Source organism: Cervus elaphus, chromosome 1 (assembly GCF_910594005.1).
Source record: "Cervus elaphus chromosome 1, mCerEla1.1, whole genome shotgun sequence".
NCBI lineage: Eukaryota > Metazoa > Chordata > Mammalia > Artiodactyla > Cervidae > Cervus > Cervus elaphus.
In genome coordinates, this window is record NC_057815.1 from 59,897,172 (window position 1) to 59,909,771 (window position 12,600).

The 12,600-nt window shown below is 37.5% G+C and overlaps 2 protein-coding genes across 2 annotated transcripts in view; one reads left to right on the plus strand and one right to left on the minus strand.

Moving 5' to 3' along the window:
• Positions 1 to 12,600, plus strand: part of LOC122694965 (interferon-induced very large GTPase 1-like) — a 1,416,129-nt gene that overhangs the window by 129,421 nt on the left and 1,274,108 nt on the right. The window lies entirely within an intron of this gene.
• The window catches only part of LOC122694921 (interferon-induced very large GTPase 1-like), a 55,722-nt gene that overhangs the window by 37,365 nt on the left and 5,757 nt on the right, over positions 1 to 12,600 (minus strand). The window contains exon 3 of the mRNA XM_043904312.1: positions 4,055 to 4,124. The gene's annotated coding sequence lies outside the window, so the exon portion shown is untranslated. The remainder of the gene's footprint in view (positions 1 to 4,054; positions 4,125 to 12,600) is intronic.

The following is a 12,600-nucleotide window of genomic DNA, read 5'->3' on the forward strand; positions in this document are numbered from 1 at the left end:
AGCAAATTCCCAATGGCTATCTATTTTACGTATGGTAATGTGTATTTCCCTGTTACTCTGAATTCATCTCCACCTCTCCTTCCCCTACTGTGTCCACAAATCTGTTCTCTGTGGCTGTGTTTCCATTCAGTTCAGTACAGTTGCTCAGACGTGTCCGACTCTGCAGCCCCATGGACTGCAAACCGCCAGGCCTCCCCGTCCATCACAAACTCCCGGAGCTTACTCAAAATCATGCCAATTGAGTTGGTGATGCCATCCAACCATCTTATCCTCTGTTGTACCCTTCTCCTCCCCACTTCAATCTTTCCCAGCATCAGGGTCTTTTCCAATGTGCCAACACTTCGCATGAGGTGGCCGAAGAATTGGAGTTTCAGCTTCAGCATCAGTCCTTCTAATGAATATTCAGGACTGATTTCCTTTAGGATGGACTGGTTGGATCTCCTTGCAGTCCAAGGGACTCTCAAGAGTCTTCTCTAACACCACAGTTCAAAACATCAATTTTTCAGTGCTCAGCTTTCTTGATAATCAACTCTCACATCCATACATGACTACTAGAAAAACCATCTCTTTGACTAGATGGACCTTTGTTGGCACAGTAATGTCTCTGCTTTTTAATATGGTGTCTAAGTTGGTCATAACTTTTCTTCCAAGGAATAAGCTTCTTTTTTTTTTTTCATGGCTGCAGCCACCATCTGTAGTGATTTCGGAGCCCCCCAAAATAAAAGTCTGTCACTGTTTCCACTGTGTCCCCATCTATTTGCCATGAAGTGACAGGACCAGATGCCATGATGTTAGCTTCCTGAATGTTGAGTTTTAAGCCAACTTTTTCACTCTCCTCAACTTTTTCACTTTCATTAAGATGCTCTTTAGTTCTTCTTTGCTATCTGCCATAAGGGTGGTGTCATATGCATATCTGAGGTTATTGATATTTCTCCCGGCAATCTTGATTCCAGCTTGTGCTTCATCCAGCCTAGCATTTCACATGATGTACTCTGCATGTAAGTTAAATAAGGTGACAGTATATAGCCTTGACGTACTCCTTGGCCAATGTTGAACCAGTCCATTGTCAATGTCCATTTCTAACTGTTGCTTCTTGACCTGCATACAGGTTCCTGAGGAGGCAGGTCAGATGGTCTGGTATTCCCATCTCTTTGAGAATTTTCCACAGTTTGTTGTCATCCACACAGTCAAAGGCTTTGGCATAGTCAATAAAGCAGAAGTAGATGTTTTTCTGGGACTCTCTTGCTGTTGTTGATAATCCAACAGATGTTGGCGATTTGATCTCTGGTCCCTCTGCCTTTTCTAAAACCAGCTTGAACATCTGGAAGTCCACGGTTCATGTCCTGTTGAAGTCTAGCTTGGAGAATTTTGAGCAGTACTTTACTAGCATGTGAGATGAGTGCAATTGTGTGGTACTTTGACCATTCTTTGACACTACCTTTCTTTGGGATTGGAATGAAAACTGACCTTTTCCAGTCCTGTGGCCACAGCTGAGTTTTCCAAATTTGCTGGCATATTGAGTGCAGCACTTTCATAGAATCATCTTTTTGGATTGTTTCCATTGCTGCCCTGTAAATAGGTTCATCAATACTGTCTTTCTAGATTCCATATATATGTGTTAATATACCATATTTGTTTTTATCTTTCTGGCTTACTTCATTCTGTATAATAGGCTCTAAGTTCATCCACCTCATTAGAACTGGCTCAAGTACATTCCTTTTCATGGCTGAGTAATATTCTGTTGTGTATATATACCACAGCTTCTCTATCCATTCATCTGTCAGTAGACATCTAGTTTGCTTCCATGTCCTAGCCATTGTAAATAGTGGTATAGTGAGCATTGGGTATGGGTGTCTCTTTCAATTAGAGTTTTCTCAGGTTATGTATAGCCCACTAACAGGATTGGTGGGTCATATGGTAGTTTTATTTCTAGTTTTATATAGGAAACTTTATCCTTAAAATGATAGGAAAGCCTAGTTTTGTGCCTGATTCCTTCACCTTTTAATCTTTCTGAAGTTTTAGGGAAAAGTTGGACAATCATACTAAACAGAGATGAAGACTATGATCCTTAATTGTTACAGATGGTGAGAAATTTCAAAATTGAAAGGTCTTGATTTCTTTTTGTTTAACAGTTCTTTCCTCAATTTATCATTCTCCTGTCACATATTATCATAAACAGAAAAAAGAATTCAAGAGTCACTTTTAATACCTTACTTGGAAGTCCCCCTAAAAGTAAAACCAGCTTTGAAATATTTTCTTGAACATAACTCCAGGATATAGTTTTGCTACGTTTTTTATCACTTTGTAACAAGAATCTTCCTCCTTCTGTTTCTGATAACATGTTCCTCAATTTCTTCTGATTCTCACTGTGGCATCCTTAAAGATTAGATTTCTACCAACAGTCTGTTGAAAACATATAGGCTTTCTATGAAAGCTCTTCTAGTCTCTGCTCACTTGATTGAATTCAAAGCTATTTCCAAGTTTTTAGGTACCACTTCTAGGTATGAAAATCTGTATTATTTTTATACTGTTTCATAATGGATTGCCACAAACTTAGGATCTCAAAACACAGATATATCCCAGTGTCTGTCAGGAGTCTGGCATGACTTAGCTGGGTGCTGTACTTGAGGTTTTATAAGGCAGCACTCCAGGTGTTGACTGAGCTGTATTTTCATCTAGAGTTTCAGCTAGAAAAGCTGCTCTTAGCTTATACATATTGACAGAATTAATTTTCTTGTGATTTTAGCACTGTTCACAGTTCCTGGCCACATTATCTTTTCCACAGGCCTTTCTTCAACATGATAGCGTACTTCTGTAAGTCAGCAGGAGGGAAAATTATCTCTGAAGAAGGGCTGAGTCTCTCTTGATGGCCTTTTGCCTGATTAAGTTGAGCATATCCAGGATAAGCTTCCTTTTGGTTATAGCAAAACCAATTGGTTTGGGTTCTTAATTTTATCTGAAAATTTCTTCATCTGTGCTACATTCTATTGTTTAGCAGCAAAAGGAGGTCATTAGGTAGGCCTTGATCATGGAGCTGCCCTCATCTGCATGGCAAGTGGTAAAGTATGTGAATTCCTCAGTCCAGTGTTTGACATAGACTAGGAGATCAATAAATGTTAACACCTCCTATCTTTTGATTTTTCTAAAAGTCTCTGTTCGAACCACAGAGTCAGTGCCCAGAGGGATGTAGGACTCAATGAGGTAAACCCCACTGAAGGGGAAGAGGATCTGAAGGAGATTGCGCCACCTAGCCAAAGGAGAATCAGATTCTCTTACTTATAAGAGCATGCTTCACAGTTTAGGAAAATCTGGAGAGAGGAACTGTTAGTGGAGACTTGAAGACCTAAACCAGAGAACTTGGAAGGAATACATATGCAGATTAGGCTTCAGGGAATTTTTCAGTGCATCAAGGTAGAGTATAAAAGGGAATTAAGAGAAAAGAATAGCGTGGGGAGTGTATGCCATCCAAACAAGTAAGATGTCTGTTCTATGGAGATACATATAACCATCAAGATATCCTTTTAGTTGACCAAAGGGACTTAATGTTTAGGTGGCTTAGGATTATAAATGAGATGTTCTGTATATGGAATTCATTTAGTGTCTATAACTATTCCAGGTGGTAAAGACAAATTTTAAGAGATGATATTCATTTAAGATTGGCCTATGAACTAAAGTAACCTGAAAAGTGGCAAGTGTATCAGGGAAAACATCAAGAAAAGAGACAAAGGCTGTTTGAATGGGATGAATACATTCCCAGGACTAGAGCATCCTATGGGACCGAGAATGAAAATGTAGGAAAAAGAGAAGCTCCCCAAGGTAGAAACAGGTTCCCGTCTCCAGGAGACCATGAAGACTGAAAGTAGAATGTCAGACCCACCACTCCAGGGAGAATAAATATAGGGTTTAATGATAATATGTCAAGTCCAATAAAGATTGGGAAGCTTACATACACTGGAGAATGAAAGGAAAGAACAAGACTTAAGGGTCTAAATTAAGGCCAAGGTATGTTTTTTGTTTGTTTGTTTGATTTTTACTTTAACTAGAAACTACATACCACAACTGCAGTCAGGAACGCTGATCCTGTAGGTTTTCTTTCAGAAGTGTCTTCCCATCTCCTGAAGCTTCTGCCATGAGATAATAGGCAATATTAGGAAATAGCAATTTGGAAATTTCCAATTATGAAATAATAGGAAATAGCAATATGGAAATCGCTGCAACATGGAAAATAACCTGAGTTTGATCCCTGGGTTTGGAAGACTTCTTGGAGAAGGGAATAGCAACCCACTCCAGTATTCTTGCCTGGAGAATTCCACGGGCAGAGGAGCCTGGTGGGCTACAGTCCCTGGGGTCACTAAGAGTCAGACACGAATAAGAGACTAACACTTCCACTTCATTTTCATATGCTAAGCAAGGTAGAGAAATCATTGATAAAATCTTTCCAGCACCACGAAGAATGGGCAAAAAATCTACCTCTAGCCCAAAAGTCCTTCACTGTAGGCAAAAGCAAAGTAGGCAAGAATTAAAGAATCTTTTCTGCTCCTCATGCTTCTTCCTACTACACATATCTCTACTTCTCTATCATTGACACAACACCAGTATCAGCTCTGAGGCACACAAAGCTACACAGAATGACTCATTGACATTGGAAACTATCAGAACAAGTGCCTTATAAACATGTGCTCAAATATATACACTATTTTATATGTATTTTTCTTAGAGAATAAGTCAGTGAAAGACAAAACAGGATCTTCAGCAATGATATAGTTCTATGACTATTATTATTACTAGATCCTTGCTGGAACTGACAAACTTGATTTTTATGTGACTTCAAAAGATTTCTTCCCAGACACTCTAGTTGGAGGTAGAAAGGAGGGATCCTGGTATACAACTTAACTGTAAAACTGATTTACTCTTGAGGAAAATACTAGTGTGTTCTGGACCTACATACACCTAGTAAAGGCCTCTGCATTCATTTTCAGCAGAGATCATTTTGTTAGGTTACAATTGATACCAAGGATTCAGTTTCTAGCAAGAATTAAATATATGGATTGATTTCCACATGACACTTTCTGTAGCCAATCTAAAATCTTACTTTTACCATGCTGCTTGGTGATCAAAGGTTGTGTCCATTGGGGTATAAACCAATGCTCTCAAATCACAGGCAGATCATCTCCTAATGTGGGGCTATATCCATAGTGTGCCAGTTCCCTTCAGGGAAGGTAATCTTGAAAAATATCTTCTGACACATTCAACCCCTACCCAACACTCAGCACAGTTACTCATGCAGAATGAAGAATGACAGGAGCCTGACAGTGTAACAGGACAGACTCCCCAACTTTCCAGTGTCACAACAATATCTGTCCACATCTGAACCAGACTGTCCAGTGGAGACAATCATTGAGAAGTCTACCCTCCTCACTATGCGTCGTTGTCTGTGCTCTTGAACTGACAGCTCTGAGTATTCTAGGTCAGTAGGCACAGTCTTAAAGTCTTAGAAGGAAACAGCAGCTACAGCTACTGTCCTACATTTTCTGTTCCTTCTTAACCTATATGGAACTCAGTGACTATGGGATTTCAAACGCTGAAGAAGCCTTCTTTGGGTTACAATCTCCCACGTCTCCTAAAGGAAAGCATTTCCCCATTTTGAGACAACAAGAAAATAATAGAATTGCTAAAACATTAGCAGAAAAGACACACAACATCTCCATTAACTTTCAGTCTATACCAAAATGTTGAAAGTTATTTTCCATGTTGCAGGTCTCCTGCATTTCAGGCAGTTTTTTGACCATTTGAGTCACCAAGGAAGTGTTTAGTTTTGGTCCATTTGAGTGCCAAATTATAGCGATAGATTTAAAGAAAGCAGGAATCTATTCCAAAAAGGCAGAAATTGCAGCAAATTAATGCAAGTGTTAAGGATTGTAATGTCCTCACTCTTCTGACTGATTGAACTTGACTTGGTTTTAAGCCAATTTAAAGTTAAAAACATGAGTTAATCTTTCAAAGTAGTTGTCCTCAGACTTTATATTGCATAATGATTACCTGAGGACATCTTAAAAATGTGGATTCCCAGCCCCACTCACAGAGAATCTGACATGGAAGGTCTAGCTTATTGCTCAGGAACTATGGTTTTTATAAACACCTCAACGTTCATTTTACAATTGCTGCCACGTGGTAAATCACATTTTGAAAAACACTCTATTCTAAGATAACATTTTTTTAGTGGAGAAAATGTGGGAGTGTAAAAAATAAATTTGCCATTTCTGTTGGCCTGAACATGATGGTTTATCATTTGACTGTCTTTACTTCTTAGTTTCCAGTTGAGGTACTCTTTCTGTCTCAGTATTTGAATAAATACACATGAAAGTTAAACTACTGTGCTAGAATGCACAACTGAGTTAAATGTTTTAAGACTTTAACTTCAAAGGATAAAGAAATGGAAATGTGTGTGCAGAGCTATAAAGCTTTTTAAGGAGACAGATAGGCTAGATCCAGAAATGCTGCTGACATATGACTGAGTCTAATATGGTTAGAAAAATTACCTGAAATTTCGGCTAATTTCAGAAATTATCAAAGAAAAAAAATAGGATATTTCCCAGAACTGTAGTAGGCCTGATTGTCCATAATGAAAATTTAGATCAAATGTTGTATGAAGTTAACAACAACAACAGAAACAATTTGTTTAATAGTCCTGGAAACACTCTCCAGTTCGTAGGATGGATAGTAAGGAGTGTGAATATTAAACAAATGAACAGTCTTGGTTATTTACAGATATCTTATTAATAAAAGCAGACAGATGTCAGAGATCCCATTAGCAGCATGGTATTGCTACATGTTATTAGCACTATTTTTAATATTCTTAAGGTATATGATTTGGATCCTAAGATTATCTGTCAACCAAATTTGTAAAGGAAAAGTCAAACTACTAGTTGAAATGATTTTTATTGTATAAGGTAAAAATTAAAACAGATATAATGTAAATTCTAGCTAGTTCATACAAGCAATGAATGCTTGAGAGGGTGTGGAGAAAAGGGAAAACCCTTGTACTGTTGGTGGGATTGTAAATTGATACAGCCATTGAGGAGAACAGTATAAATGTTCCTTAAAAAACTAAAAATAGAACTAAAATGTGACCCAGCAATCCCACTACTGGGCAATTTCCCTAAGAAAACCATATTTCAGAAAGACACATGCACCCCTGTGTTCATTGCAGCACCATTTACAGTAACCAGGATATGGAACCAACCTAAATGTCCATCAGCAGAGAAATGGATGAAGAAGGTGTGGTTCATACACACAATGGAATATTACTCAGTCATAAAAAGGAATGAAACTGGGTCATTTGTAGAGATGTGGATGGACCTAGAGACTGTTACACAGAGTGAATTAAGTCAAAATAAGAAAAACAAATATCATATATTAATGTATATATGTGGAATTTGAAAGAATTGCCATAGATGATCTTATTTATAAAGCAGAAATAGTGACACAGATGTAGAGAACAAATACATAGGTATCAAGGGGGAAAGGAGGATGGGATGAATTGGGAGGTTGGCACTGACATATACATACTCTGTATAAAATAGATAACAAATGAGAGCCTACTGTATAGCACAGGAAACTGTACTCGGTGCTCTGTGGTAACCTAAATGGGGAGGAAGTCCAGAAAAGAGAGGACATATGTATTTGTATAGCTGATTCACTTTGCTGTGCAGTAGCAACTAACACAATATTATGAAGCAACTATACTTCAATAAAAACTACAAAATTCCAGTTAGCTCAATACAGGACAAGGTGGTATAGGTGAGGATACTATGTGTGTGTGTGTGTGTGTGTGTGTGTGTGTGTGTGTGTGTGTGTGTTTGGTGGTAATGAGAGTGAAAATGTACCAAGCTGGTAAAAATTTATTTTTGAATGTGACAGATAAGAATGAAAGTTAGTAATGACATAAAAGGGTGATTCCTTTCTCTCTATGTGTGTGCACGCTCATTGCATGTAGAACTTTTTGTGACCACATGGAATGTAGTCCCCAGGCTTCTCTGTCCATCATCCTAACTAATGAAATAATAAAATGAAATAAAGAAATATCAATTGGTATCACAAAAGTAGACAGGAAAAAATTCAAAGGGAAAAATAATGGGTACATGTAAATAAGTGACAGGAATAAGTCAAGTTTTTCATCCTTATGTATATGCCAGTAGAACTGTGTGTAAACATACATCAAGACATATCCACCAGAATGTTCATAGCACCACTATTCATAAAAGCAAAAAATTGGAAACAATCCTGATGTTTTTTCACAGTCTCATGGTAAATAGAAAGTGACATATTCATATAATAATAAAAACAATATCATAGTGATACACAACAATATGGGTATATCTCACAATTTTAAGTTTTGAAACAAGCCAAATACAAAAGAATACATATAATATGATTGCATATACAGAAAGATAAATACCTGCCAAAATGAATTTGTAATATCACAAGTCTGAGTAATGACTAGTGTAAACTGTTAGGAAGTAGAGAGATTAATGATAAGAAATAGCTAAGAGTATGAGAGAGTGTTCTGGAATATGGGCAGTGTTCTAATACTCCATCTGGGCATGCTTATGTGGTCAATTTGTGATACTTCATTAAAGTAGATACTGGTAGACTCTAATCTCATGGCATGATCTTCTCTATGGGTTGAGAGATCATTGGTCAGTGGAGCAAGGATCAAAGAGACCAGGAGAAAAGACCAAAGCAGTCTTTGTTCCATCCCAGGAGGACTGTCAAGTTAATCTGTGTTGCTCTTAATTAGGGTAAAGTCACAGGCACATGTTTTATGGTTATTGGGCTCAAATCTTTCTTAGTCACTTAAACAGAAAGCAGATAATCTCAGACTTTACATGGAAAAACCCCTGAGAACCTGTTTGTTATTTCCTGAGCTAAAAAGCCTGAAGTTGGTCGGTCTGAGAGAGATTTGAGGGTACAGTTGGACAGGACTAGCGAAAGACTTGTAGTTCTTTAGGGTAAGGGTCAGGCCACTGAGAAATGGAGATTTTCAGAGACTAGTAGGTAAACTTAGGCTTATGATTAAATGACTTGTCCCCTGTAAAAAAAGGAGAGCATAATTCTTTGTTTAATTTCCTGTTGTTGAAGAAAAACACAGATAAAGTTGTGTGTACATCTATATGACAGAAAAATGACATCAGATAACTTGTATGCAGAGATCTTCTCTGACATCCCCTAACTCAAACTTCCCTTTCTATTACACCTCAGGTTCTAACGAGGAAGACTGTGGAGAATAGGCCTCTCAGCCATATTTAGCCGAAATTCAGTAGAAGGGATATAGTTGATGACATAGATGTTATAAAAGTTTAGATAATTGTTCACTTTTCTAATCTATATTGATCTCTACCTTGTTAAAGTTCATGAATACTATTAATTCCAACTTGCAGAGATTGTCAAGAAGCTTTGAGCTATTCAAACTCAAGATGTCTTCTCTCAGAAATAGGAATTTTTGTGACTCTTTTGTCCTAAGTCAATTGCACATGCATATGTGGTTTGGGTGTGTATGTAAAAAAGAAAGAGGTCATTACATTGTCTCATTTTAAGGCTTATGTACAGCTACCAAGAACAAGATGGTAGTAATGAAGACAGATATAGGTCAATGGAAATGGAAGAGTATAGGGGATCTAGAAATACACTTATATATATACTCTACACTGATTTGCAAAGAGGAATGGAAAATCTATTCAACAAATGGTGCTGGGACAATTGGATATCCATGTGGAAAAAACATGATCATTGATGCTGCTTTATCCTACATCCAAAGTAGCTCATCACACCTCACCCAAAATAACTCAAAAGAGACCAAAACTTACATGTAAAAATTAACCTATTAAACTTCTGGATGAAAGAAGAGTGAAAATATTAACATTCCTGGTCTTGCAGTGGGCAAAAGTTTCTTAAGACACTAAAATCATGAGCCATAGCAAAACTGATCAATTAGACAATCAAAATGAAAAATTTGGCTCTCTGAAAATTGCTGCTGTTGTTGCTGCTAAGTCACTTCAGTTGTGTCCGACTCTGTGTGACCTAATAGACAGCAGCCCATGAGGCTCCCCCACCCCTGGGATTCTCCAGGCAAGAATACTGGAGTGGGTTGCCATTTCCTTCTCCAATGCATGAAAGTGGAAAGTGAAAGTGAAGTCGCTCAGTCGTGTCTGACTCCTGGTGACGCCATGGAATGAAGCCCACCAGGCCCCTCCATCCGTGGGATTTTCCAGGCAAGAGTACTGGAGTGGGTTGCCATTGCCTCCTCCAAAAATTACATTAAGACAATTAAAGGTCGAACTAGAGAATGGAAGAAGATATTTTCAATGAATATATCTGAAAAAAATACTGGTATCCAAATTATATAAAGACTCTTACAGTTCAATAATATGTAAGATAATGTAGTAAGAACAGGGCAAAGTGTTTGAATAGCTGATTTCATAAAAGAAGATATTGAGTGGTCAGTAAGTGCATGAAAAGATGGTCAACATCATTAATCATTAGGGAAATTCATATTAAAACTGCAATGAGAAAACAGAACAAACTCATTAGAAAGGTTAAAATTAAGAAGACAGAGAATATCAAGTGTCAGAGAGGATGTAGAGCAGCTAGAACATGCCTCACTATTGGTAGTAACCATTCCAGGAACTTGTTAGGCACTTGTGAAACATGCACACACCATATGACTCAGATATTTCACTTCTAGATATCTATCCACGAGAATGAAAAATTTTTGTTCACACGATGATTTGTGTATAGATGTTCATAGGAGATTTTTGAATAATAACTAAAAACTGGAAATACTCAAAATGTCCATAAATAGGTAGATACTGGGTTGCCCAAAAAGTTCTTTTGAGTTTTTGTGTAACATCCCCTGAATGAACTTTCTGGCCAATCCAATAGCTAAACAAATATGCTATACAATAAAATACTGCTTAATAAAAGAAATGGATAACTACTCATACAAGCAACAACATGGTTGAATTGAAATTTTATTATGCTGTGTGAAAGAAGCCATCAACAAAAGAATACTTCTTGTATTATTCCACTTATATAAAATGCAAACTAATTTATAGTAAACCAAAGCATATCTGGTTGCCCAGGACTGGAATAGAGGGAAGAATAGACTGCAAAGGGACACTGTAAATTTTGGGGGATCATGAAAATATTTTATGTCTTGATCACGGGAACGGTTTCAAGGGTTTAGTGGTTTCAGCTTGGCAAAATTCATCAAAATATGTACCTTAAATGGATGCAATTTTTTGTGCATAAGTTATTTCTCATAATATTGATATAAAAATAAGAAAATAATTTTAAACTAGGATAGAGGAAGTCACATGATTCCATATTCTGTGGGACCTTTCAAGTGCAAGAACATAGGGCCCATTTAGGTGGGAGTGTATGCTTACACTCAGACATGACTTCCTTGAGACCATTATATATTCCCATATTCTAATTTGCTTTTAGACTAGTGAGGTTTCTGGGAGCATTCTAAAACCACATAGCAAGAGAAGATCTTTTCCCTTTCCTTGGTTTTTACATTTTTGTCTTCATGTACCTAGCGATTAGTAGCAAATGCCTTAGCTACAGTTGAAACATGAGGCATTGTCTTGAGGACAGAAAGAAACTGAACTGGGACCTGAACCAGGAGCAGCCAAGTGTGTAGAGGATGTTTTTGGATAACTGAGGAGACTGATGAAAAAAGGTGAATCCCTGGGATCCCAAGGGAATGTGAAACCAGCATGGGAACAGCCTAGGACTGAGTTATACTTCTTACCACCAGGTGAGACCCTTGAGGTAGAATATAAGTGCATCCCAGCTTGCACCCAGTTACTTGTTTAAACCTCTCTCTGCCTTTTGTTTTCTCAATGCATCTACTATGTTGCCATCTTCCCAGGGTCTCAGGCCCCAAAAGAGTCTAGTTTGACTCTTCTTCATTCTCTTCTTCACTTCCCACAATCAAACAACAATTATCATCTTCATAATTTTACATATAGTTTACACTTACTGGTCTAGTCCTAAGTGCCAGGCACTTTTTGAGACAATGGGTTACAGAGATAAATATGAAAAAGGCTGAGAAGTTTCTTTGAACTGATAGTCCAGAAGCATTGAGAGGGGTCTATGAATACAGGAAAGATTACATCAAAGAGAGCATTATTTGAGGCTCTTCTCACATTTGGTGACCTCCCTTTCCATTTCTACAGGGTGTAGAAGCTATGTGGTCAAACCTTCCTCATCTTCAAAGATTGTCACCTTCAAATTAAGACTCTATTATCCATTCTTGTGTTCTTCCCTCTGGTCCCCAAGGAAGAGGCATCCCTAACATCTTTGCAATACTAACTCTGTTCTTTAAATCCTGCTGTTACTCACCTCCCATTGGCCTTTTTCTTTTCTTTTTTCTTTACCTTAGGTCTATAATATTTTGGGTAATTTTACTTTTGTGGTTGCTTCACTTTGAATAAAAAAACATACATCTTCCCATTTTGTTTGAATATAGAGTGGATCTTGCCTCCTCCATAAGCTTTTCTTTATATTTCTTTTATTGTTAGATTTCTCAAAAAG